Source organism: Hyperoodon ampullatus (assembly GCF_949752795.1).
Source record: "Hyperoodon ampullatus genome assembly, chromosome: 3".
Classification (NCBI taxonomy): Eukaryota; Metazoa; Chordata; class Mammalia; order Artiodactyla; family Ziphiidae; genus Hyperoodon; species Hyperoodon ampullatus.
In genome coordinates, this window is record NC_136916.1 from 105,143,017 (window position 1) to 105,169,758 (window position 26,742).

Sequence of the window (26,742 nt, forward strand, 5' to 3'; positions counted from 1 at the left end):
AAAGAGAGGGATTTGTTTTTAGGCCATCAACAGTAGTAGTTGCTCATTCTAACACTGAATATACTATAAATCCCCAGTACATGATTGGTGCTTCATGCTGCCCTGTCACCATTGGTATGCCACATGTTATCTGACTTAAAGCAGCCCGGGTGTCTGTGAATGCCTTGACTCTGGAATAGTCATGGATCCAAGACCGATCCCCTTGGCAACACCTGTTTTCTAAGACTGAGAGTTAGGTGTGCGTCTAGGAAGTGAGAAAAGTCTAAAATAACAGAAAGCAACCATTCCAAGAGCTTCATGAAGTGTCCTATACTGGAACTGTTCACCACAGGAGTGTGTGCCCCTACCTACTCTCAGACTACAACCTCCCAAAAGCAAACCCAAAAGCAATTGCGAATCTGCAATTGACTATACCATCACGAACCAGTTGGATGAGCATCAAGTGCCATCTTTCAAAGAACCAAGCCCTTAAGATCCTCCCATCCTCAAGATGACAGGAAGAAGAAAGGTGGGAGCACTGCTGAGGTTTTTGGAAAGCCCTCAAGCGCTGTATGAGAGAGACAGGCTCATCTTTGGAAAAGGAACTCGCCTGATTGTGGAACCTAGTAATTTGTTTATCTGTTTTTTGAGGTTAATCCTCTATCTAAGGAGGCAGAAATATCAGGGAATGTGAGATGGGTAGTAGTAGCATTAATATTGTGTCAAGGAGGAGTTTGGGGAAGATGTGAACTACTGTTAATCCCCCCCATAGGAATTAGGAGGGGATTGTCTATAAGAAAACATAGATTTGAGGGCTGTGAAAGACCCCACATAGCTCAGGGAAACTGAGGAGTTTCTGCCCAATGCATGGGCTTTGGGTCAGGCTGTAGAGACCACAGAGTCACTGGCTCAGCTCCCCTAGAAGAGTCAGAACTGACCAAGGACACGGTTGAGCTGAGTCTGGGGGATTCTATCAAGGTGGCTCCAGATATAAAGAATTCTGACCTTCTTTAGGCCAAACACTTGCCCTTGGGAGAGCTCAGAACTGAGTCAGCCTCCTGGGCACAGAGGGTTAGGCCAGGGTAAGTAGGCGCTGGTGTTGTTCTGTTTTTTTCTTCAGAAAAAAGGAACCAGTTCCAGAAATCTGTTTCTAATTGTTTGAGCTGCAAATGGAAGTTAGGTGACTAGTGAGGAAGCTGGAACATTCTGGTTCCCATTGAGACCAGATTCCAAGCAGAAGAAAGTGAATGTGCAATGCTTCCTTTAAAACCTATAAGACACAGCCAGGCATAGCTCCCTAAGGACTCATGGCGTCCATCTTCCTCACTAAGGGGATGCGGTGCCCATCACTAATTAACTGTTATAAAGGAATCGATGTTAACGTTGTCAAAGGACTGTGCTCAACACAGGAGGCATCTTCTCGGGTCATTTAAGTGACATTTGAATTAAATTGTGTCTTGCTAAAAAAAAAAGACATCCGTCTCCATTGGGCAGCAGCTTCCAGTTAGATAGTGGAGATTAATATTAAGCTAGAAAGTGTAATAAACAAACACAAAACACCCCATTTCAAAGATCCTAAGGAAGTCTAGCTATGGGGTCCCAAATCTGCTGAGCTGGCTGCTGGAAAAGTAACAGCACGTCCTGGCCTGATGCCTTGGCGTTCAGCTTGTGTTTTCTAAAGTAAACGAAGACTTTAGAGAGGTGGGGTGAAAATGTGATGGGGTGGACTCCTCTCAGAGAATGATTAGGGACAAGACAGTCCTTGGTGTATGAAGTGAAGGAGGCATAGAACTGAGGGCAAAGGAAGGGAAAAGGAGGAGTGCAAGCTGGGCATTCCCAGACCTCACACACTAAAGGGAAAAGTGGGGCAGGGGCTTTGCATCCAGAAAAAGATAGAGATCCGAAGCCAGCTAGCAGAGTCAGCACAGAAAAATTCATATTTTTTTAGAAGTCATAGTAAGATTTTGAAAATTCAAATAATGGAGGTTCTTGCCATTAGACCTCATTGGCTTTAAATTTTCTCACTAAAATAATAGTTTATCCACATTCCTGACAAAGTGACTGAGTTCCCTTATCTCCCTTTGTTGGCCGAGTTCTTCCGAATGAATTAAGTTCTTCTGTTTACTGACTTACTTGAGCCAGCGTTGCCCTAAGTGTAGAATGCATAGTACGTGGCTTTATATGGTACATAGATAGACTTTCTTTTCATTTCAATTGCACTGTCTTTTAATGGTATCAGGATAGTACAACTAGGTTGTCAAACCCATGTGATTTAAAGTTTCCTCTTAATTATATTTTAAGTTAAAATGTGAGTAAATTTAAAGAAAATTATTAAGCAAATCTTATGACTGATGGATGTGACCCAAAACAGCCCAAAAAGAGATGTGATAAATTGAAGTTTAGGAAACACTGAGCCGGTGACTTCCATTGTCCTTTGAAATAAAAAGATGAGGGGCACACAAAGAGGGCAGGATCCAGAACATCTTTGTATGGTGCCTTCTTTTTAGGCAACAAATATTGAATAAAGAGGCATCACTGCAAACTCAGACCCTTTATCTTCTCAGAAGCCTACTTTCTTTTGATGCTCTTTCTTTTGAGGCGCCTGAGGAAAGGTGCTTCTTTCAAGTTCTTACTTGCAGGGCTCCCAGGCAGCACCAAACTAACAGGTCTACACAGACCCACAGCCCAGATCCACCATAGCTTTTAGCCCTCCAGATGGAGAAAACCTGGGGTTGCCACTTAACTTTATAAAACAGAACAAGAGAACAGGATAAAACAGCAAGGAATAAAGTACCACAATGTAAATGTGTGCAATGACAGGAGCTTAGAAAGGGCCACAGTCATCAGGAACATCTTCCTGCCAGTGGGCCACTGGATGGACTTAGAGTCATATATATTATTATACAACATACATATATCATCATCATATCAACTACTACTTTTTGAGTGCCTACTATGTATTGGGCTACTGTACTAGGCACTTTATAAATGAATGTCATTCTCCTTGGTTCTCACATGATCATGCAAAATTAGGTACTATTACCTGCATTTTTACAGGTCTGGAGGGATTCCTCAAGATCACACAGCTTAGCAAAGTAAAAATTTGTATCATCTGTCTGATTCCAAAACCTGTGCACTTAAGAACTCTGCTTTTCTATCAGGACTGAAGTTCGATTGGGGCACATGTGGAGGTTTTTCTTGCCTGTCCCAGCCTCCCCCTCAGGCTTCTAATGAGCTCCTTTCCAAGCTGCCTGCAGAGTCTTAAGCAACAGTTAGGCTGTTTCCCTTCCATCCCCACCACAGTCCTTCACCAAAACAGGGCTCCTGCCCCCAAACCAAAACCAATTACCCAAAGAGGCATTCTCCAGGCAAGGGCCATCCCTGAATTTACACCCCTAGGGCTCAAGGGTCCCTAAACTCAGAAATGTTCAGACAATGATCAGAGCATCACCCTTTCCCCCAAGAAAAAATCCTGGGATCATCAACATGTTTCTAAAACGCCAAGAGATAGCTTTCCCATTCCCATCTTTGGCATTCCTTCCTTCTCACTCATGATGAACCTCTCCCAGAAGAGAGCCTTGACCTGCCCTTCCCTCTGTCTGGAACCATTTTCTCCCTGAGACTCACCTAGCTTTCTCCCTCACCTTCTCCAGGTCTTTACTCAAATGTCACATCTAATTAGGCCTTCTTCAACCACCCCTGTCTTCAACAGTCCCCTTACCCTGCTTCATTTTGTATAGCCCTCGCCTCCACCTGAAACTTTGAATGCTCACTTATCAGCCATCTCCCTTGTCCCATGAAGGCAAGGGCTCTGAATTGTGCCTTACCATTTCCATGGATACATTGAAGGCACTAAGTAAATGTTTGTTGAATGAATGAACAAACAAATGAACAAATGAATGAATGAATGAATGAGAGGATAAGTCAATGGTGGTTTAAGGCAAAAGGAAATAGAAATGTAAGCAAGCTAGGCACCTCCAGAGCCAAGCCTGATCTCAGCTCTGCAACCTGTGACAAGTCACTGTCACTATACGCCAGGCACTCTTCTGGGTGCTGGGGAATCAGCATGAATAAAACAGACAGAAACCCATGCCTTATTGGAGCTTACAGTGTAGTGTAACTACCACTGTAAGACAGATGGTAACCTCACTATATAAAATATATAGTAGTTTAGCTACAATGAGGTATCACCTCACAAGTTAGAATGTGCATCATCAGAAAATCTACAAACAACAAATGCTGGAGAGGGTGTGGAGAAAAGTGAACCCTCTTGCACTGTTGGTGGGAATGTAAATTGATACAGCCACTATGGAGAACAGTATGGAGGTTCCTTAAAACACTAAAAATAGAATTACCATATGACCCAGCAATACCACTCCTGGGCATATACCCAGAGAAAACTATAATTCAAAAAGAGACATGCACCCCAATGTTCATTGCAGCTCTATTTACAATAGCCAGGACATGGAAGCAACCTAAATGCCCATCGACAGACAAATGGATAAAGAAGATGTGGCACATATATACAATGGAATATTACTCAGCCATAAAAAGAAATGAAACTGAGCTATTTGTAATGAGGTGGATAGACCTAGAGTCTGTCATACAGAGTGAAGTAAGTCAGAAAGAGAAACACAAATACCATATGCTAACACATATATATGGAATTTAAGAAAAAAATGTCATGAAGAACCTAGGGGTAAAACAGGAATAAAGACACAGACCTACTTGAGAATGGACTTGAGGATATGGGGAGGGGGAAGGGTAAGCTGTGACAAAGTGAGAGAGAGGCATGGACATATATACAGTACCAAACATAAGGTAGATAGATAGTGGGAAGCAGCTGCATAGCACAGGGAGATCAGCTCGGTGCTTTGTGACCGCCTGGAGGGGTGGGATAGGGAGGGTGAGAGGGAGGGAGACGAAAAAGGGAAGGGATGTGGGAACAGATGCATATGTATGACTGATTCACTTTGTTATAAAGCAGAAACTAATAATAAAAAAAAAGAAAAGGAAAAAAAAAAGAAGATATGGTACATATATACAATGGAATATTACTCAGCCATAAAAAGGAATGAAATTGGGTCATTTGTAGAGACGTGAATGGATCTAGAGACTGTCATACAGAGTGAGGTAAGTCAGAAAGAGAAAAACAAATATTGTATATTAACGCATATATGTGGAACCTAGAAAAATGGTACAGATGAACTGGTTTGCAGGGCAGAAATAGAGACACAGATGTAGAGAACAAACGTATGGACACCAAGGGGGGAAAGTGGCGGGGTGGTGGAGTGGTGGTAGTGAGATGAACTGAGAGATTGGGATTGACATATATACACTAATATGTATAAAATGGATAACTAACAAGAACCTGCTGTGTAAAAAAAGAAATAAAATAAAATTCAAAAATTCAAAAAAAAAAATATATATATATAGTAGTTTAGGTGGTAATAAGCCCTGTGAAGGAAAATAAAGCAGGGAAGAGGAATAAAGAGTATTAGTGGGAGGGGGCAGTGTGCAATGTTTAACAGAGGGGTCACAGAAGGCCTCATTGGAAAGGGGACATTTGAGCAGAGACCTGAGGGGGTTACAGAGGGAGCCATGCAGGTTTCTGGAGGAAGAGCATTTCCAGGCAGAGGGAACACAAGCACTGCCTGGGGTGTGTGAAGGATACCAAGGAGGCCTGGGTGGCTGGAGGAGAGTGAGTGACCTGAAGAGAATTTATGAATGAGGTCAGGTTGGTAATGGAGAAAGGATGGCTTTTAAGTCACTGTAAGGACTTGGGCTTTTGGATTCTAGAGGGAAGGTTAGAGAAGGGAATGGCAGTCACACTTGACCTTGGGAAGAGACCAAGGGAGACAGAAATCTGGATTCCAGTCCTCACCCTCAGCTTTAAGAAGTGGGCACTTTTATTCCAAACACCAAAGAAACAGGATTCTCTCCTCCCTCAGCAACCTCTCCCTACATCCCTGTCCCAGGGAGCTCTGAGCTTAGTGAAATTACATGCTCCTGCTTCAAGTAACACTTTTTACTCTGAGTCTAACACTAATAAACATTCTACTTACACCGAGCATTTACAGAATGCTTTATATATACACCCTTTCATTTAATCTTACAACCTCCCAATACAGAAGACAGTATCCTTGTTTTATAAAGGAGGCAAAAGAAGCTCAGTGACCTTAAGGAACTTGGCCAAGATTACACACTTAGTAAGTAAGAAACTGAGTTGAACTCGATTTCAGGTTTTCTGACATCTCCCTACTTCACCGCAACTGAGAAGCACTCTCCATTTTAGTGATTTTCAAAGTATGATATGCAATCCTGTATGGGCTGTAAACTGATCTGAAGATGCACTTTTTCTCCCTGGATTTTGTGAGTGACATACAAGCAATCTCACAGACACTGATTTTTACATATGACAGAGGCTAATCTAACTGTCCCTTCTAAGTGTAAGTATGCCATTAAAGCTTGCTCAAATTTGAAGTTCATGAACATATCATTAAAATGTTCCAAAAACTCTAGTTCTATTTTATACTAAGTCTGGCTGCTGCACAGTGCCTGTCAATGATGCAAAGCTCTGACTGGATATGAAATGGAGTTCTCCTAAAAGGTTCTGAGTGGGGCATGTCACTCACTAGATCTTGCCCCACCTAAGTGCAGCCAAGGGTTGACAATCACCCACTCTATGATCAACCGTCTACCTTTCTTTGCTCCTGATCTAAGAAACTCTTTTCCAGCCTCTGTCGTTCAGATCACAAATTCAGATTGTGACACATGGCAAAAGCCTAGATTTCTATTTGACCCAGGAACCACCTCCTGCTTTGTCTTGAAGGGTAGCCCCCAAGACTGAGGAGAAAAGAGGTTAAGCAGATGAGACAGAAAATCCCATCCAATGACTATCACATGACTTGGCAACTGGGGGCAGGGTTGTGGTAAGAAAAAAGAAAGGCAGTTTTTAGACTGGGTTAATCAGCTGTGTATTATCCACTGACATTTGGCAAAGGAACCTATCTGAACGTTGAACGAAGTAAGTGACTCGTTGTTTTTCTTCTTTTGACCACTATGTTTGGCAATTATCTTTGTTAAATATTTTCCCAACTCATCAGCTTGGGAAACACTTCTTAGGTTGTTGAAAATCCCTCCAGCAGGTAATTTAGCCAGGGATGATTTGAGGGGCAGGGACTGAGTTTCTGATACAATCCAGGGTGGGTACGTGCTGCAGTAGTCTTCTTGGTCCACTCTCCATCCAGAAGAGTTTCTGTGGCCTTCCCTCTACCTGACTAGCCTTAGTGGACCAGCTTACTTAACACCCATGCATTCACCATTTACAGATCTGGGCAATGACCAGACATGTACTACAGCACATCTAGTAAATATGAGGTGCAGTGGTGAGCATGTTAGACCAAGAGTTCAAAGACTGAGTTCCAATCCTCTTTGACGAGCTCTGTGACTTCACTGAACTCGAGTTTCCCTCTAGCTGGTTCAAATGATTTCCCAGGTGTCTTCCAGCTTTAGCACACTAAGATCCTGATTATCATCCAGACCAATTCTAAGGGACAATATAGTAGGAAAAGCGAGGAAGTCCAATGATGTGAATATCTTATGACCCAGTGGGAATTCTGGGATTTAATGAAAAAAGACGCTGAAAAAGGAATCAAAACTCTCCCTATGTGTCGATTACTTAGACTTTGTGTGACATCAGGGGTTTTGACAAGTGACAGCTGAGGCTCCTTTCAGTCCTGTCATCTATTCCTCTGGTTCAATGAATGGAATCTGGGGTCTGGAGACCTGAGAGTCAGGCCCAGCTCAGCCACTATCTTAACCACGCTTAGCTCCAGTGACTTCATGTGTAAGATAGATCTAATAATATCATCTCATGGAGTTTGTTACAGTAGTATTTTTTGAGGTAGTGTAAGCACAAGCCATTTGTAAGTAGTAAAGTACTTATAGAAATGGTAGTCATTTATGAGTATTAGCAGCCTTTTAATAGACTCCAAGTCTTTTTCTTCAATGGCTCTTGGTCCAACCATCGTGTCCTTCCACCTCTAACTGAGGCATAGTCCTTTCTGATTGACTTGAACCTTACAGTTATGTTTCTGCTGACAATAGCCATTTGCCAGTTAATTCCTTTTTCCCTGTGAAAATGTGATCCTGAAGCAAGATCTGGGGGTAAGAGATGACAGGTTTGAGGAGATAATAGCAGTAAACATAGGGATGTCCCTCAATGTCAACACTCAGAAGATAACATACATCAAAGAAGCTGCTAACATGAAATGCTTAGATCTTAGAAACCCTTGCAAAGTTCTATGTCTCTAGCTAACCCACCCCCTTCCAAACAGATGCACTAGGCAGGGGGCAAATAGGTAGTAATGTTTTTGGTCATGATGTCTGAAATGGTGTGCTGACAGCACAACTCACCTTTGGAAACGGGACTCAACTCATCGTGGAACCGAGTAAGTTATGCATTTTATTCAGTGTGCATATTCCCTTGGAGTTGTGGCATAGTCCTGAATAAACGCAACTTCTTGAGAAGTTAGGAGGTTTTAAATGCGAAATCCATTGTTGTTGTTACAAAGAGCCAGGGTAAAATTGGAGGACAAATTCACTAGGTTTCTCTTAAGAAAATATTCTATGTATGCTTGGAAACTCTGTTCTGAGGATTAGTATTGATAAGTCTTCTACAACTGCTTAAATAAAGCCCTTGGTCAGGCTTCTGGCCCTCTAGTCAGGGACTGGGACCAGGAAAAAGGCAAGTTCTAGATAAGGAGAATCTTTCCACTGTCTATGAGGAAAAAGAGTCATGGTCACAGCATAGGAAGAGGGAGGGTTAGAAAGAAGAAAAATATTATTAAAGAAGGAGTTAGATCAAAATAGCCTTCTCTGCCTCAGATGATAAAAGCCAATCTGCCCTTGTCTCTTTTTTGCTGAGAACTTGCATTAAATCATCGTGCCTGGCTCACACTAAATGTTCTCCAAGGTCCCATCCTCGTCTGGGTCTGCCGAGAACCGTAATGTGCGCATCTCCCTTGTTAGCCCTGAATCTGAGGATTCTGTAAAGGTTCAGGAGCCCACATCCAAAGTAGAAACACAGCCCCCAACTTCAAGACAATAGCGAAGTAGTGGTGCTCTCCTAGAGATATTGTCCACTGGCAGTCTGTTCCAGTGTTTGGAAATCCAGGGGTCATGTTCAGGTAGTCTGGATAGCTGCCAACAGTCAGTCACTGTGACCAGTCCAGAGAACAGCAATCTTTCAGATGCTTTCCAAAATGCCAAAACCAATGGGGCATTGGTTAGATTCTGATTTTGTTTATTTCAGAGGAAATAAAAAGTGGGGAAATGTACATGAATGTGGGGAGGCGATCTGACGGTCCCGAAAGGGACTGGTAGTGTCAATGGGGTCTCTGCCTCTCAGAGGGTAATATAAACTTACAGGCATACTTGATTGCCTCTTGCTTCCAGGGAAATAGTGGAATTTGGTGAGTTTTCTTATCTTTGAAGGGAGAGAGACTAGAGCAATGAAAAGAAGGAAAGAAACAGAATCACGTTGTAACTGATTGCAGTCTGATTGATGTTGGGCAAATTGCATCTGAGCAAAAGGTGTTGTTTCATTTTCCCTTTAAATCATTTCCACTTGAGATTCAGAGTTATCTGCAGTGTTAGAATCAAATCTCTGAGGCTGTGCCTTTGGGGGTCTTCAGAGATGAAACTGATGCTTAGCCCCTCTGTTGAGATGCTGACCTGAGCTCTCCAGGGATACCCCAGTTGCTTCTCTCGTTTTCTCTTCCTGCAGTGATAGAGTGTAATATGATGATATGAAGCTCAGGTAGGGGGACTGAGAATTTCAAATCAAACCCCCAATCCTTAAAGTTTTGATAACCTATAATGGCCCTATACAACCATCCTTCCCTTTGCCTAGCTCTAGCCCTAGACTCTTGATTTTTGGTGATAAGACAGAGTAATCATCCTTAAGTTCTATTTCACATGATTACTCTGTCCTCCTGAGGCTTGTATCTGGATCCAGACTCAAGAGAAATTATAAACCAAAAATAAGCAATCCAAAGCAAGCGCTGGCTTCTCTGACCTGTATCCATGACACATAGCACCACTGGGCTCCCCTGTCAGCTACCAATTTCTTGTTTAACCTTCAGGTCCTTAGAAAGCCTTTCCATGGACTCAGGGAATTAGAAAGTAGGTTTGCTGTTATGGTGAGACTCAGTCTGAGTGATGGGGAAGAAATTAGGTTTCTAATCAAAAAGGTGGATTGTGACCCAAGAGAAGGGAACCAGAATATGAGAACAAGATCTGTGTCTAAACCCTCCTTGGCCTAACATTCATTACAAGAAATGTCAATATTCAGTGCCCCATCCCTACTCCCAAGCTAATGTGTTCTTCTTGGAGAGCCCTCCCAATAAACAGGATGTTAAATATTCCATCCTGAAGGCAGCTATTGTCACCCTCTTCTCTTGCTGTGTCTCAGCCCTGTCCCCTGTTCCAGTGCTTCTTGGTTGGGGACTTCATGCTCACATCCTTACCCAGCAGTTAAACTATTATTAGGTTCAAAGGGAACTGAGACTCTATGAGTTAGACTCCTGATCTAACCAAGGGCCGCTTTGTAGCTCTCTGAGTGGTGGAGTCTCTAGGCTGGGACCCAGGCTGGGGAGGTAGGATACAGATGTTCTAGCCCAGGCCCCAGGGCCAGCCCCAGGCTGGTTACGTGTGAGGCAGCATCACAATGTGCTCCTGGGAGATCCAACAGATGTTTTTTGGAGCTGGCACCAAACTCTTCGTGGAGCCCCGTGAGTTGATTTTTTTTTCCATACATTTCTAGGGAGGAATTGACTCCTGGGACGAGGGTTGCCATCCAGTTTGCATTACGTGAAAAAGTGTAACTAGGAGATGGAGTGGGCCACAGTAAAGATATTAGGCTGAGTAGCTGAAGTAGCTCTGTAATTATTTTTACTTAAAAAAAAAAACCTTATTTCTGAAATCTTCAGAGCAGCCCAGAAAGCACAAAGAAATCTAGAAGAATTATACTAATAGTTGGAGCATCAGGTGCAAGAGGGGCAGAGGCCCAGATTCTCCAAGGTGGTTGCTTCATCCTTAGGCATCCCTTTAGCTAAGCTGACTAGTATGAATGCCTTGTTGCCACCTGTTAAATGTCCTGCCACTGGAAGATTTAGGAGAGAAATGGTCAACCTGGTCAGAGTAATCAGGTAGAGCAAACTTACCTGATTTGTGTTCAAGTTAAATCCCATATTGGCAGAGATCTTTGAAACTGTGAGTGACATTTGTTATCCATGTTGCGATGCTTAGGGAACCAGTAAGACACTCTATGAGAATCTAGAACATAGATGACTTCTAAGTTTATAAATTAAGAAAAACTGTTCAGGAAAGGTATACACTTCTTTTTGTATTGTTTATCAGCACATAACCTTAGCATTAAATGGGTACTGATAAAAAGAGAAAGTCTGAAAATAAAATAACAATTGCCCAAACAAATAGCACTTTGCAATACATGCTGAAATGTAATTACGTTTGTGGACCAAGGAGAAAGTCTGGAAATTCTCAAAAGATAAGTGATTACATCTTTAAATTTTAGACTACAATGTAGTGCAAATTTTATACAACTTCAAATTTTGGTTTAGGTCTAATATAAAATAGACTAGGTTACATATGGCAACTATATTGTATGCATCCCATTTTTAAAAAAAGGTTCAATTCAGTCAGATAGCCTTTTCTTTAGTTACCATGACACCAAAGAATGGGTTAAACACTTTACTTTCAAACAGTTGTTTTGAACGGATAGACATTAATTGAGAAAGAGGATCTGAGAAAAATGTTTTACCAAACCAGTGCATTATGCTCTATCTGAAATGCTGAGTAACAGATTCAGAGCTCAATATCCTGAGCGTATGACCTTCTTCAGACATCTCTCTTGTTGGTTATATCACATTATTCAAATTATTCAAGCCAGGTCTCTCAAGCCCAAAGTGATCATTAGCAACTGCCTTTGAAATTAGGTTCTTAAATCCCAAGCAAGGCTTAATTATCCAACTAAATCAGAATACGATTGGGTCACACTCAAGTAATGAAGGAGATAGGGTTATTTTGGTTTTGCTTTTCAATGGACTAGTTTCCTTTCTGTATAACTCATTTTCAAGCTCCCTTGAAAATCAACTGGAATCCATCTCACCAAAGTCAGTATCGTAAGAGAGAAATGCCACAGTTCTGGAGGGAGGTGACTGAGCAGAACATGTGGTTTCCAAGCCGTTACTGCTGGGGTTATCGGTGTCTGTTATCAGTGGCTTCAGCTATGCCGTGAAACAAAACAATGAAGGTTTTCTCCTTCCACGTTCCAGGAGAGCCCTTTGAAAAATCCCCAACCCCCCTCTGGTTTTAAGGAAAGAAAAAGATGCATATACAGAGTAGCAGATAAATGATTGTCCAAGATGAGGCATGAAAGGAGAGAAGGCCAGAAGGAGACCCAATTATTGTAACCGGTGTTCCACAGCTCGACTTAGAACAAAACAAGAAGAAATGGGCTTAAACTAGTTTTATGTTCCTAAGGACTTCTGAGAATGATAGCTGTAATTCTCTGATTAAAGACTCAAAAGAAACTGTAGGGTGGTCCCTTACAAAAGACTAAGAATTCACCTGAAGGCAGAGAGATGGACCACTTAACTTTAGCAGATCCCTTCCAGTCCAAAAAATGGGGATGACACCCTGAAGTGACACAAACACCTCCATCCGGAGAGTGTTGGAACCAGTTATATAGTCCTTCTCAGACCTTGCCCTGATCTCATTCCAAGGGCTCATGCATTTAAAATAAACCAACTGATTCAGAGAGATTTTCAGCCTAACTGGATTGTCCAGAGGATTGTTTAATAAAACATAAATATTTGAAACTCAAAAGACCCAGACACTTCTTTGTATTTGTCATTTTCTACCTCTGCTCCCAGCCATATCTCTTAGCAGCTCCTAACTAGAAGTCAAACTGCTGCATTTCATGTCTACCTCTCTTGGCCTTCCTTTCATAGAGGTGCTAACAAGCTCAGGTCACTAACAGGATGCAGGAGAGTCTGGATTGTAGTGTTTGGCCCCAGAGGAATTGAGGAAAACATCATGGTTTAACTCCCACACGTGGATAATCATCTCACAAAATAAATTGATTATATTTGCAGAAATTCAGGCTGTTGCCAACCCATCCGTTTTTGTCATGAAAAATGGGACACATGTCGCTTGTCTGGTGAAGGAGTTCTACCCCAAAGATGTAAATATAAGTCTGGAATCATCCAAGATAATAAGAGAATATTACCCTGCTATCGTCATCTCTCCCGGTGGGAGGTACAGTGCCGTCAAGCTTGGTCAGTATGGAGATCCAGATTCAGTGACATGTTCAGTTCAACATAATAAACAAACCTGGCGCTCTACTGACTTCAAACCGAAGAAAAATACTTCAGGTAGGTCCTATCTGGCCTCAAGGGGCTGGGATTGTGGGGAAGAAAAGTCAAGGGAAAGAGAAGTTAGAGTTGTAAACTCTTGACAGATCACTCTCAATATGACGTCATGCTGGAAACAAGACTTAGGCTCAGACTCAAGACTTAGGCTAATTCCCATCATTGACTAGGAATTAAAATCTCTGCATCTCTGCACTGGAATCTAAGATAAAGCCCATCTTATTTCATCCCCATCTCTCCTCTTCACCAAACCCCTGTCTCCTTCATACTAAAGACTCTAGGGTTGAAAATTCATGTGAGGTCTAATCTAGTGTGAATGCCATAACAAAGGGCAGCCCAGCTTATCATGGTGTTAATTATTCCAGTTGTTCTTACAAATTAGAGGCATACCTGCATGTGGGCCTCATGGTACAATGGAAAAAATTCTCAGGACAGGAAGTATGTTGACTGTGCAAATAGCTATGGGACCTTAACCAAGTCACTTCTCTGGTCCTTACTTTACTTACTTAAAGTCTAAGTAAGTAAAACCTGAAATCCAGTTTTAAAACCTGAAATATCTTGAGCCTCTTGGTTATCATTGTAACCCTGACCACTGTTGTTTGTTCCAGAAAATCCAACGCCAAATGAACCTGAAAACATCAAGCAAACTCAAACTCCAGAGACCTGCTATGAGCCCCAAGGTTAGTTGAAACCAAAGGGCCAACTTCAGAATTGAGGTTAAAGCAAACTCTGTCATTGTCAGATGGGGCCCAAAATCATTCTATTTCAAAAGAAAACAAAAACCATACCTGAGCCCAGTTGATTCCCTCTGACTCTCTAAGCAGAGTTTGCCTGGATGTAAGCATGGGTTTTTCCAAAGCTTGCCTTGCTAGATGTGAATAGCAGCCTTAGGTCTCTGAAGGCTGTCTGGCACCAAGCTGGGCTTCAGACCAGGAAGGATGATGGTGATTCAGGGCAGTCTGGTTTCGGTGCTGTGGGTCCAATTTCTGGAAGGAAATTTTAGTCTCTTGCTGAAGCCACCATCTTCATTCTCATTCAATTGCAGTTCAAGCCGGGAAGGTGAACATGATGTCCCTTGCAGTGCTGGGGCTCCGAATGCTGTTTGCCAAGAGTGTTGCCATCAATTTTCTCTTGACTGCCAAGTTATTTTTCTTTTAAGGTAAGAACTAGCTGCTTCTTATTCCTACCTCCACCCCAACTATGCTGCACATGGAGGAAAGGAGTTTAGGAATGGTAAGAAGCATTGAGAAAGGAAAAACACATAGAGACATATTATGATTTACTAAGGTGGACCTTTTCAGATACTCAGCATAACACCCCATCTCCTGTTAGCCTTTTATTTCAAGCCAGACTCAAAATTCATGTAATATAATATAATATCAGCCAATAATCCTCACCTCAAACTCAGGAGCTAAAAAAATTGGACCTAAACAGGAGAAATCTTTTTCTTTACTGCTAATTTTGTTTATATGGCCAGGGGACCATGGGCTTTTGGCAAGGCCATCAGTAAAGCTTCACTTGAAGAATATTCAAGGGGAGCAGAACCTATCTTTGCCCAGACAAAGGGGATGTCAGCTCTCGATACTTAATCATAGGACTCGAAGTGTAGACCAGCCTATCTCTGGGATGAACCTATGCTCCCATCCTTAGTGAACAGCTCACTACTAGCCACTCAGGATGCATGCAAAGTTGAGGATGAGACGTGAATTATTTGCCTGTTACTTGCATTGCCTCTTCTGGTTATCTTAGACATGAAATTTGACCCGGGGCTTAGGTTTGCCTATGTCACTAACTCACTATGTTACCTAGGCCAGGTCGCTTCACCTCTCTGGGCCTGGGTTATCACATCTGTAAAACAAAGGAGTGAAGAATAACTAAAGGAGAGCAGATGGGTTTTATGACTTGTGCCAACATTGATAAACTGACAGTGACTAGCTGAACTATCACCATGTGTAGAAGGGGAATGTGCCAGGATATATTAGTGATGTCTGCAACGGTACAACCACAGCAAGTACTGGCCATCCCCAGGACTGCATGACTGCTATGATTCCTTCCAGCACTGACAGTCTATGATTCTATAACCCTGACAATTTTCCTTCACTTGCAGGCTGACTGGCATGAGAAGGCTACACGCCCTGAAAGAAATCAAAAGCCTACAGAGGTGCTATCTCCTAGGCTTTCAACTTCCTGGTGGTTTAAGTTGACCTGTCCCAGCCTTGCTTAAATGGCTGTTACCCAAACCAGTTTTCCTTTAAAGGCAACAAACCCAGCTTATCCTTCAGCCTGATGAAAGACAGAAGTCCTGGAGAGTGGGGGCTTATGGTCCCAACTGTTTTACATGCTGCTTTATAAAAGGATATAGAGATATGAAGGTATATAGGACACATTTTTTTTCCTACAACTGACACATTTTGAAAATGGTGTTTTGTTCCTTTGACTTTCTTTGCCTCCAGAAGTAGAGAGCGGGAGCCATCGGGTTCCTAGCTCCATTCTCCAAGAGGAAAATAGATCCTGGGCTTCTACCGAAACATAAAAGGCTCTGCTCAACCCAGCACTAGGTTTGCCCCAAACTAGCGCCCTCATCCACAAAGGCACTTTCTGCTTTTCCTAGTATTTGACAAACAAAACTACATTTGACTCCCTAACACTCTCTGCCCAGGCAATGGGTTTTCTCAAATCTCATCTAAATACTCTCAGAGTTATTAGCAGAGATCAGAGTAAAATGCAGAGGAAATGTGTTTCTCTCTATTAATTGATTTAACGAATATGAATTACTCCAAGTTCTAGGCACTGTACTGAGGGTGCAAAAATACGTAAGACATGGGTCTTGCTTTCAAGCAACTCATTGTGCAAGTGTTCTGGGAGGGAGGGACAGGAATGAGACCCCGAGATTTCCCCTGTAAGAACAGTGTCTTCATGACCCCCTGCCTGCCCATCCATGCCCAGAAGTCTGAAGGCATTGGACCTTTGGTATCGATGGTTTTCTGCCATTCTTCTTTGTCTCTGTTGCATGTATTAAAGTGCATTGTGTGTGCCTTGCTTCTGGCTTTCCTCACTGCGGGCCATCTCAGGGGTAAGGGGAGCTGTGAATTCACTGGGAGTCAGACAAAAACCACACTGAGTTTATAGGTCACACCGCAGCTTCCTGGGCCCCCAGCCTGCAGGTTCCTGCCTCGGGGACCCACCCCTGGGTTTCCTGCTCCTCCAACGACATCAGCGTCCTTGGGGTGGCCTCTGAGCTCTGCTCCTCCCACCTCAGCAAGGCCAGCTTTTTCCGGGTGCACGAACCCAGGTAGCAAAGGTCTAACAACCGAGCACTGTGGGTTCCTCAGCACCTATGTGGGCTGTCAGGCAGGGGCTCATGAGGTTATGAGTGAAAGAGCAATGTTCATCCACAACTCCCCCATCTTTGCCATCTGCAGAACCCCATGTCACGTCCTCACAACCCAAACCAAAGAAAGGAGGCCGTGGCATTCTGAGTCAATGAGTTTAGGACCATCTAGATGGATAAGCCAGGTCCATCCAGGGGAAAACTATTAAAAGATTCCACACATCTTCACCTCATGTGCATCAAGAATGCCTGTTTCCAAAACATTCCCATCTGTTACCTTGGGCCATTCTTAGAATGTTTCTCTGAAGTTGCTAAGAACAAAACAACACATCCTCATTTTTCAGATGGAAAAAAAATAGGTCCCCCAGAAAAGGTATGTACCTTGTTCAAAGTCATTCAGAGAGGCAGCAATATTTCTGGGAGCAGAACAAAGTTATCAGGAGTGCCAGCGCCAAGTTCCTTCTACAAGGGCACAGCACATCCCTGAGACAGGGAAGAGGGCTTGTTTTGAAGTTCAGCTAGGCTGAACTTCAGGATAGTCCTGTACATAGCATATGAATGAGCCACCCTCTGGCTTACTATTTTTTTTTTTTTTTTTTTTTGCGGTACGCGGGCCTCTCACTGTTGTGGCCTCTCCCGTTGCGGAGCACAGGCTCCGGACGTGCAGGCTCAGCGGCCATGGCTCACAGGCCTAGCTGCTCCGCGGCATGTGGGATCTTCCCAGACTGGGTCACGAACCCATGTCCCCTGCATCGGCAGGCGGACTCTCAACCACTGCGCCACCAGGGAAGCCCCTCTCTGGCTTACTTTGATCATCAGCGAAAGGCATCCCAGTATTTTATAGGACCATGAATTTCTTCCACCAAAATGATGCTCCTGAAAAGATTTAAGGCAGGAGCCATAGGGGATTGCGGCTGCCTTCTGGTGTGGAAACCATGCCATCGTGGATTATAGTTTTCCAGAGCTCTCACGTGTAGAATCTCATGTGACCCCAAAGGAGTCTCCAGGAGATTAGTACACACGCTCAGTAGGTGGCAGAACAAAAGCCCCAGAGGCTGAGTCATTTGGCCTGACCCTTTGGCTCCCTCACGCATGTCTTTTCCATCCCTCTCTATAGCAACTGCTCTCCACCTGCCTGTGTTGAAGCCCAGATATACTGCTGCCCAAGCCACCTACTGATACAGCCTCCTAGGGTGCAGCTGCAAGGGAGCCCGCAGAAATGCAGCCCCACACCCCTGGCTCTGTCATTAACCAGATCAGCGACCTTCCAAATGTCCCTCACTTCTCTGGGCTTCGGTACTTTTCCTATAAAATACCGTCTAAGGCTTCTACTATTTCTAAGATTACATCTAATAACTCTAATAGTTGTTTTAAGGAAGAGACACCCGTAGAAGTAGAGGAAGGGGGGATGGATTCCCAGGGCCGAGAGTATATCTATTTTTGACATCACATTGTTGGTTTCCCCTGGAGGTAATTCTCTCCCCTGGGGATACCACTGAGCTCCAAACTCAGGGACTTTGAAGCTGGGATTCTGGTTTTCACAGACAGCTTTCTGGGAATATCTCAGTGCTCTTCAGTGAAAGAAAAATGTTCTCCAAGCACAGTAAGTAAAATGGAGGTGCCAAAGAGAATCCAGGAGAAATAAGGTGGCTGCACAAGAAGATGCAAATGAAAGGTAAACCAGGGAAATTTTTTAAAGTAAGTAACTTTGTGTCCAATTTGGGTCTTAAAAGGAAACAGGCCAATTCACAGCAATGGATGAATGATGGAGACTAAAATAAAGACACTTCCAAAAGGCTCTCCTGAAGTTGGCCCTTCACCAGCCCCGTCCTGGTACGCTCCTGGCACATGCAGCACATCCTTGTCAAGCCCTGCTCTGTATCAGGCACGACCTGGGCACCGGAGTCTCTCAGATGTGCAGTCTCCCTTCCCCACCATGGGCACTCGGGCAACCAGGGCCCTCTGTGTCAGAAGTGGGGAGATGTCTGCTCCATCGGAAGCCAGGGTGCTCCCCTGGATGTGACCAGGCCTTTTCTTATTTGGCAGACACGTTAGGGCACCTCTAAAGGCCAGACTGGACCACAGAATGACAGGGAAGAAGGATGCTGTGTCCAAGGACATGAGCTGTCTGGAGAGGCAGCTCTGCCAGGCTGTGCCCAGGGGTTTGTGTGCAGACTTCCTGGACACCTGCATCACCGTGGAAGCTCAAGCCACAGTAGTAAGTGGCACTGTCTTCAGGCCTCACTGAGGAGATCACCAAGTGGAAGGTTTTGTGGGTCAAGCTGTGCTGCACGGAAAATCTACCCCGAGCAAAATCCGCATCATGGGATTTAATGTTATTCCTGTGCAGGACAAACTGGAAGGAACGATCTGGTCTTATTTGGTACCAGTATAAGTATGGATTTGAGTATGTGGTTTGGAAAATGCATTGCAGTGTCACCTCACTGCCACTCGCCGCTATCTGCTCCTGGGAAATCTGGGTCACTTGGTTACACAGCACGTCCTTGTCTGTGAAGAGAAAAAAATAAGAAAACAGTGAAGTCTTACACTCCGCAGGCACTGGGTCCAGCACAGGCCCATCCAGAGGGAACCCAATGGGCAGAGGCAGGGGAAAGACACAGAGATGAAAATTAAAGGCAGAAAATAACTGGAAAATCCAGTGTGAATGAGAAAGAGCCCAAGCCTTGGAAAGTAAGGAAAAGGGAAACGGGCGATAGACCGAGCAGGACATAACAATGAGTGTACTTACAGAAAAACAAAAGGCTGAAGCCCACAAGAAGAATCATCTTCTTTTCATATCAGGGAGGAGGATATAGAATAAAACTGGGCTCCTTAAATCTCTGAGACCTTCTCAGTGCTTCTGAAGGGAAGGAGATGGGAGGGAAGTGAGGGGAGGAGGGCAGCCCTGACGGTCACGTGACTGAATTAGCTGTAACACTCTGGGGCGCATGCTTCCAGCCCAGGAAAAGTTGTTGTTATTGTTTTTGTGGTCCTCAATCCATCCTGAACTAATCTTTTTGTAAAACACCATGAAAATGAATTAGTTTTTAAAAAAGAAAGAGAGACTGCAAGTCCAATGGTCACGTACTTCTATATCAAATTGCCCTAAAAGTGGCTTATCCTCCATTTCCGCATCCTCTGGTCACAGACCGGGTACCAGTCCAGGATTGCACTTTGGGTAGCACTGTCACACAGCAGTAGCACAGCTGCACACACCTGAAGTACTCTATACATGGGGTAAATGAATGAGGACCTTAACCTAGTCTTACATGTTTGTGTAAAAAGAAAAAGGAGAGGGTTGGATGAGGTCATTTCTAAAATCTGCTCTAGCCCTGAATTCTAGAACTCTTTATTTTTGTTGCTGTTGCTGTTATGTTTTTTTATTTTTAATTTTTATACAATTTTTAAATGTTGCACTCCACTGACAGTTATGACAAAATATTGAACTCTTCTATTTCTCATGCTTGAGGGAGTGCTGTGGTCCTGAGAACGCTCACTGCACTTCCCACAGCTTGATTTCCATCTCTCCCTCTGCAGCACACACTTGGCTCCAGCTGGAAACTTCTCCCTCTGGAAGCAGACCTTCCCAGTGGGTGAACTGCTGTGAGTGGGTTACAGGTTCGCTGAGACAGTTCACAGTGGACACTGGAACCTGGGGTGGCTGGAACCCCGGAGGCCAGTCCCTCCCGGCTACATTTCAATACAAATATTGTCTTCTGGGTAAGCCAAGACATGACAACTGCTGGGAAGCACTGCCCTAAAAAATAGAAGACCAACTGGCTCCCCCAAACCTAGGAGTATTTCTAGGAGTACTTCTGGAGTTCCTTTGTTTCCCTGGTCCCCCACCTCCAATTCATCAGGAAGACCTGTCAGTTGCACCATGAAGTGTGTCTCTAGTGCATCCACTTCTCTCCACCGCCACTCCCACCACCTCCCACCAACACCACCATCTCTTGTCAGGACCACGGCAGTAACGCCCCTTGTCAGGGCCCCTTGCTTCTGCTCTTGCCCCTGGACCATCTCCTCTGCAGGTCTTTATAAAAATGTAAATCTGATGATGCCAGCAGGGCCTCCCTTCCTGGGCCTATGACCCACGGCACATGGTGGGATCTCTGCTCCCTGTCCAATCTCCCTGCACGTTCTCTCCTGCCTCTGTCACTCCCCTTCAGCAGCTGTGGCCTTCCTTCTGCTCCTCTACCTGCCTCCCTCTTCTAGGTCCCTGAAACTCTGCTTCCAGGTTTTCACAAATCTCAGCTCAAAGAGGCTTTCCCTGGCAAGTAAATTAGTCACTCACCTGGGTACCCAGAGTCACCCTCAGTTTCACCTCTTATTTTCCCTCACATCACTATTTGTCATCATCAGGTTTCTACACGTTTATTATTTGTCTTTCCTTTCTCACCCCATATACACATACACATACACCATCATATAAGCTCCATGAAGGCCGGGCCTTGCTTATCTTTTCACTGATCCGTCCCAGCCCCTAGGACTGTGTCTGCCACGTAACTGATAATCAACAAATATTTGTGAACAAAGGAATATAACTTTGTCCACTTAAAAACTCACCAATGGCATGGATAAGTTTGCCAAATTTTTTAAAATTTTTTTTATCAAAGTATAGTTGATTTACAGTGTTGTGTTAGTTTCTGGTGTGCAACATAGTGATTCAGTTATATATATATATATTCTTTTTCATATTCTTTTCCATTATGCACTATTACAGTGTACTGAATATAGTTCCCTGTGCTATACAGTAGTACCTTGTTGTTTATCTACTTTATATATAGTGGTTTGTATCTTCTAATCCCAACTCCTAATTTATCCCTCTCCCAACCCCTTTCCCCTTTGGCAACCATAAATTTGTTTTTTATGTCTGTGAATCTGTTTCTGTTTCATAAATAAGTTTACTTTTGTCATTTTTTTAGATTCCACATTTAAGTGATATCACATGATATTTGTCTTTTTCTGACTTACTTCACTTAGTATGATAATCTCTAGGTCTATCCATGTTGCTGCAAATGGCATTATTTCATTCCTTTTTTATGATTGAGTAGTATTCCATTTTATATATATATATATATATATATATATATATTTTATATCACATCTTCTTTATCCATTTTCTGTTGATGGACATTAAGGTTGCTTCCATGTCTTGCCTATTGTAAATAGTAAGGTTGCCAGATTTAACGAATAAAAATACAGGACACCCAGTTAAGTTTGCATTTCAAATGAAAAACAAAAAAACTTTTTAGTAATAATTGGGACTTGCCATATTTGGGATATATTTACTCTAAAAAGGTATTCGTTGTTTATCTGAAATTCAAGTTTCACTGGAAATTTTGCATTTTATCTGGCTGCCCTTGTTGTGAAGATTAGCAAAAGTGCACACCAGGAAGTCTGCAGCCCCAGCGAGAGCATCCCCAGGCCCCCGGCTGTGGAAGAGGCAGGGTCAGCAACGGGGCTGCTCTGTCTGATCAGCTGCTGCCAGGCCTGCACTGCCCCCTGCAGACAGGTGTCCCCTCTCAAAGGCACCAGCCCCTCTGCTGGGAAGAAGGCCACTTCAGAACTTCCCGCTCTCAGACATTCACGGGCTCTAGCAGCCCCCAGTCAGCCTCTGGGAGTCTGTCCTTGTTCTAAAGGTGTTGCCAGGCATGATATTTATGAGAGCTGAGTGTTCCCTTCCTGATCTAGGCAGTATAACAGTTAACAAATTAAACTGCTGCTCCTCTTCTGATGGCCCAACCTCAGTTACATCTGCCCATAGCCGAAAACAGAGGAAAGGGCTTCAAAACCCTCACTCAGAGGGACAAGCCCTCTCCCTAATCCTTCACATGGAGACCTCCTTGGGTGGCACATCATGAAACTCCCCACCATGGTGTCCTTCCAACATTCCTTGAAAGGCATCCCTTAAGGAAGGGCACTTCTCAGAACAGCAGTGCAGTGTCATGGTTAAGGAGTGGGGTTCCGGATCCAGACTGCTTGGGTTCCTATCAGCTCCAGCATGTACTTGCTGTGTGACCCCGAACACGACCTAACCCCTCCAAGCCTCATTTTCTCCATCTGTAAAATGAAGATGATAATAATAATACCTTTTTCACAGGACCGTTGGATAATTAAATGAAATAACAGATGCAATACACCCAGCAAGTGATCTAAGAACGCTAGGCATTGCTGTTCCTATTGTCATTTTTATGAAATAGACTGATGAATAAATCTCCTGAGAGCTTGAGTCTCATCAAAGACGTTCAGAAATAAGATGCTGAGTAAATCTAAAAAATAAAGTTGTGAAATCTGGCAAAAAACCCCACAAAACATGTTGTACCAATCGATGGCAAAAAAAAAGTGACTCACATCTTTCATTTGCTGTCATTGCTGTAAGTGTGTCATAGAGCTCTGCACTCTCCCAAGACCTGAGCCAAGCTGTGCTCACCCCAAACCCCTAAGAGCAGTGGGAACATGGGAAATGAGCCTGCTAGCCCACTGTCCTATGTCTTCCAAAGGTTTCAACAGGCTTGTTCATGGGAGACCACAATGTACAAGAGAGTGACCGCCAAAGTTTAGGGCTAAGAGAGTCTCAAGATTTAATGACCTATTACAGACGTATTGTCCTTGAACTTCCCTACCCCATCTCCCTTAAACCTACTGATGTCTGCATCTGAGCAGTTCCCGCTGTCAGTGAGCGCCCTGGACTGACTTTCATTAGCCCGAAACCACTACTCAACAGAGGCCTTCAGACCGGCGGGGTCCCAGGGATTTGGTAAATAAGCCACTCTTGTCCCAGGCTTGGACCTTGATCACTATTATCACTCAAAAAAAGGGTCTTTTCTCCGAGTTTCTTCTGAGGCGGGCAGCTTTGTTTCTGACCTTACGGCGCCCTCTGCTGTTCTAATTAGTCCATCTCCATAAATGGGTCATACTAGAGGTTGGCAGAAAATAGGTCAGGGGAGGAAAATATACTTTGTTCAGGACTTAAGTCAAAGTTGCTGCTTCTGTTCCCCGATCCCCTTTCAACCCTGACACTGCTCTGTTGGCCCAAAGGACCCAACCTCCCCAGTCACTCAGAGTACTGTCTTTGAGGACATGAGATAGCACCCCACAAGGGTTGATGGGCATTTCCCTGTCAAACAAAAGCCTACTGCAACAGTAAAGGACACAGGGAAATGTCTTTGGATAGATATAGACAAACATATCTCTTTTTTATGAAAGAATAGAAATGTGATTAAAAGGAAAAGCTTAGAAACATCTGAATGTGTGACAACGGGAGTGAGTGGTCTAGAGAAAGGGTTTCTGCATCACCTTCTTCCTGTGCCACATTCCATTCCAGGAGCCCCAGGACAGACCTGGGTCGATGGATAAGACGAAGCATGCCAGGGAGGGACCAAGGTCCAGTAGATGTCTTCCACCCCCAGGACCTCTGTTTGGGGGAAAAATCTTGCTGAAGGCTCTTTAGGCAAGAGTAAGCACGAAGAACGCTACCTTGGTTTGTTTCCCAAAGCCTGCGTTTGAAAGCAAGCTGTGAGGTCAAAGAGATACTCCATGGTTTTACTGTTGCCACCTCTGGAGCGGCCTATGGAAGGAACAGTCTTGGTCCAGCCAGGTGAGTGATACCTTTCATGTTGGGGCTGTGTGGGACCTGGCCTGACCCTTGCCAACCAGATTTCTCAAGCCATCGGCAGGATCTTCTCTCCACTTATTCCCCAGGCACGAGGGCAAACAGGTTATATCTCAATTACCAAGGGCTAGCAGTTGGTAGTAGCTATCTGGAGCACAGTTTTAGGAAGGATTGTGAACTGTATGTAAAATAGATAAAAAAACAAGGATTTACTGTATAGCAGAGGGAAATATATTCAAAATCTTATAATAACCTATAATGAAAAAATCAGAAATATATATATATATATATACATAGAGAGAGAGAGAACTGAATCACTTTGCTGTATACCTGAAACTAACACAATATTGTTAATCAATTATACTTCAATTAAGAAAAAGAACTGAGGCCACATCTAGACTCAGAGGAGAGGTGTGATGTATCTATTAGCAATATCTGCCACAGAAGCAGGAGCGGGAGGTAACACCACACCACTTTGGGTGTGCCAAGACCCCTGCTCTAGATGTCAGTCCTGTAATGAGTCTTGCAGAGAAAAACTAATCAGAGCCAGCTCTCTGTTGGGTTATCCTTTTGGTAAAGGACAAATTTCTAAATCTTTATCTTTCCCTTGGCTTCCCTGACACCTCACAGGCCATTTCCCCCACTATCAATTGTTGTGGCCAGCAGCCTAAGAAATAAAAATTTTTAAATGAATTAAGATGTTCTATACCGCCCTTTAAAATTTTAAACACTGCGCTGAAACCAAACATTTCCCTTGTGTGGCTTATTCACTGTTTAACAGAGATAATCATACCTGGGCCGGCCAGGAGAGTCACTAAGGATGGGGACAACTCAGGGAAGATCCCTGTTCTCCTGAGTCACAGGAAGGAAGAAGGCAGGATTGGGACTTAGGTGTTCTGAGTTCTAGTCTCAGCTCTGCCTCTATCTACTGGCATGGGCTTGAGCAACTTTAACCCTCAGGGCCTGGGCTTATTCATCTTTCAACTGAGGACATTGGCCCCGGCAGCTGCTAAATTCCCTTCCAGGTCTTGCATTCTAGGATGCTAATGTTTGAAGCTGCAGATCTATCCTGAGAGAGTTATGGGTTTATATTCCCCTCTGCATGTTGCTTGAACTTCTCATTGCCCCAGCAAGGGGAAAAAGCAAAGCACACTTCTTCACTGGGAGGTAGCATCATTTCTTGATGAAATATGGGTGACTCATCAGAGCCTGGAGGTTTGGGCCCAGATGCCAACTTGGAATCCAGTTATTATTGCATCTGGGAGAGAGAAAGTGCTGAAAACAGTCTTTGGGGAGAAAAACAAAACAAAACAAAAAACCCCCATTAATTTGGCAAAAAAAAAAAGAAGAAGAAGAAGAAGTCTCTGCATAGTGTGATAACATTTTGATATCTTATTTATCATCTTCATCCCTGAAATCTACTCTGCCCCCTCCTACCTCTGCCCTGAGAGAAGGAAGGAGGGCAGACCTTTCCCAGGAAAGATAAGGTACCTGTGGCGGACAGAGAGCTGTCTCTGACTAGTGAGGAAGGAGAACAAAGTTGATGCCACATCCCTTTCAACCATGCTGACGTTTCTGTTTTTTGTAAAGGTGTTCACCCCTGTGGGAACTGGGTTAATAGGAAACTGACATTTGGAGCCAAGACTAGAGGAATCTTGAAACTCAGTAAGTAATATCTGGCAGAATTAATTTTTTTTCATCTGAAAATTGTCAGAGAGATATTCAAGGGTTCCTTAAGGAATAGGAACAAAAGATTAATGTTTACTATAATTCAATTCAATTTAACAAATATTTATTAAGTGCCCACAGTTTTTCCCAGGGATCATCTGGGCCAGCTTCTGAGGCGATGGTATCATTGCCCTAAGGCAGGAGGGGTTTTGTCAATGGATGAACAATGACAGCAGATTTACCTTTGAGACCCAGACACAGTTAACTGTGGCCCTGAGTAAGTAGCTTAGCTTCAGGGGAGAAAGAAATGTACACAATAGCATGGATAATCTAATATACAAGATAATCAAAAATGTTATTTTATGATTGGCTTTAGCACATATTTCATTATTTTGTAGGGCAGGTTTCTCTTCCCAACTGTAAGTCTTCTTGATCTATTAAGTCTATGGGGGGAAAGCTTTTCAAGAATCAGTCATACATTTCTGAAATCAGGCTCGCCGTCAACATAGGAAGAAGTGGTACTTTTTGCCTTTCCAATAATGAAAAAGGGGGGCTGGCATCCCTCCTATACTTGATGCCCACGGGGGTGTCCTTTCCTTTTGTAGGTCAAAACTAACGATGTCCTGATCACCAAAAAAAAAAAAAAAAAAAAACTAACGATGAACCACCAGGCAGTTATGGTTTTTATTGAT

The 26,742-nt window shown here is 43.5% G+C and overlaps 1 gene segment (V, D, J or C); it reads left to right on the forward strand.

Annotated features, from left to right (window-relative positions):
- Positions 1 to 10,711: 10,711 nt before the first annotated feature.
- Positions 10,712 to 14,594, forward strand: LOC307049606 (T cell receptor delta constant-like). The segment is given in 4 exons: positions 10,712 to 10,775; positions 13,161 to 13,439; positions 14,045 to 14,116; positions 14,482 to 14,594.
- The last annotated feature ends 12,148 nt before the right edge of the window (positions 14,595 to 26,742 follow it).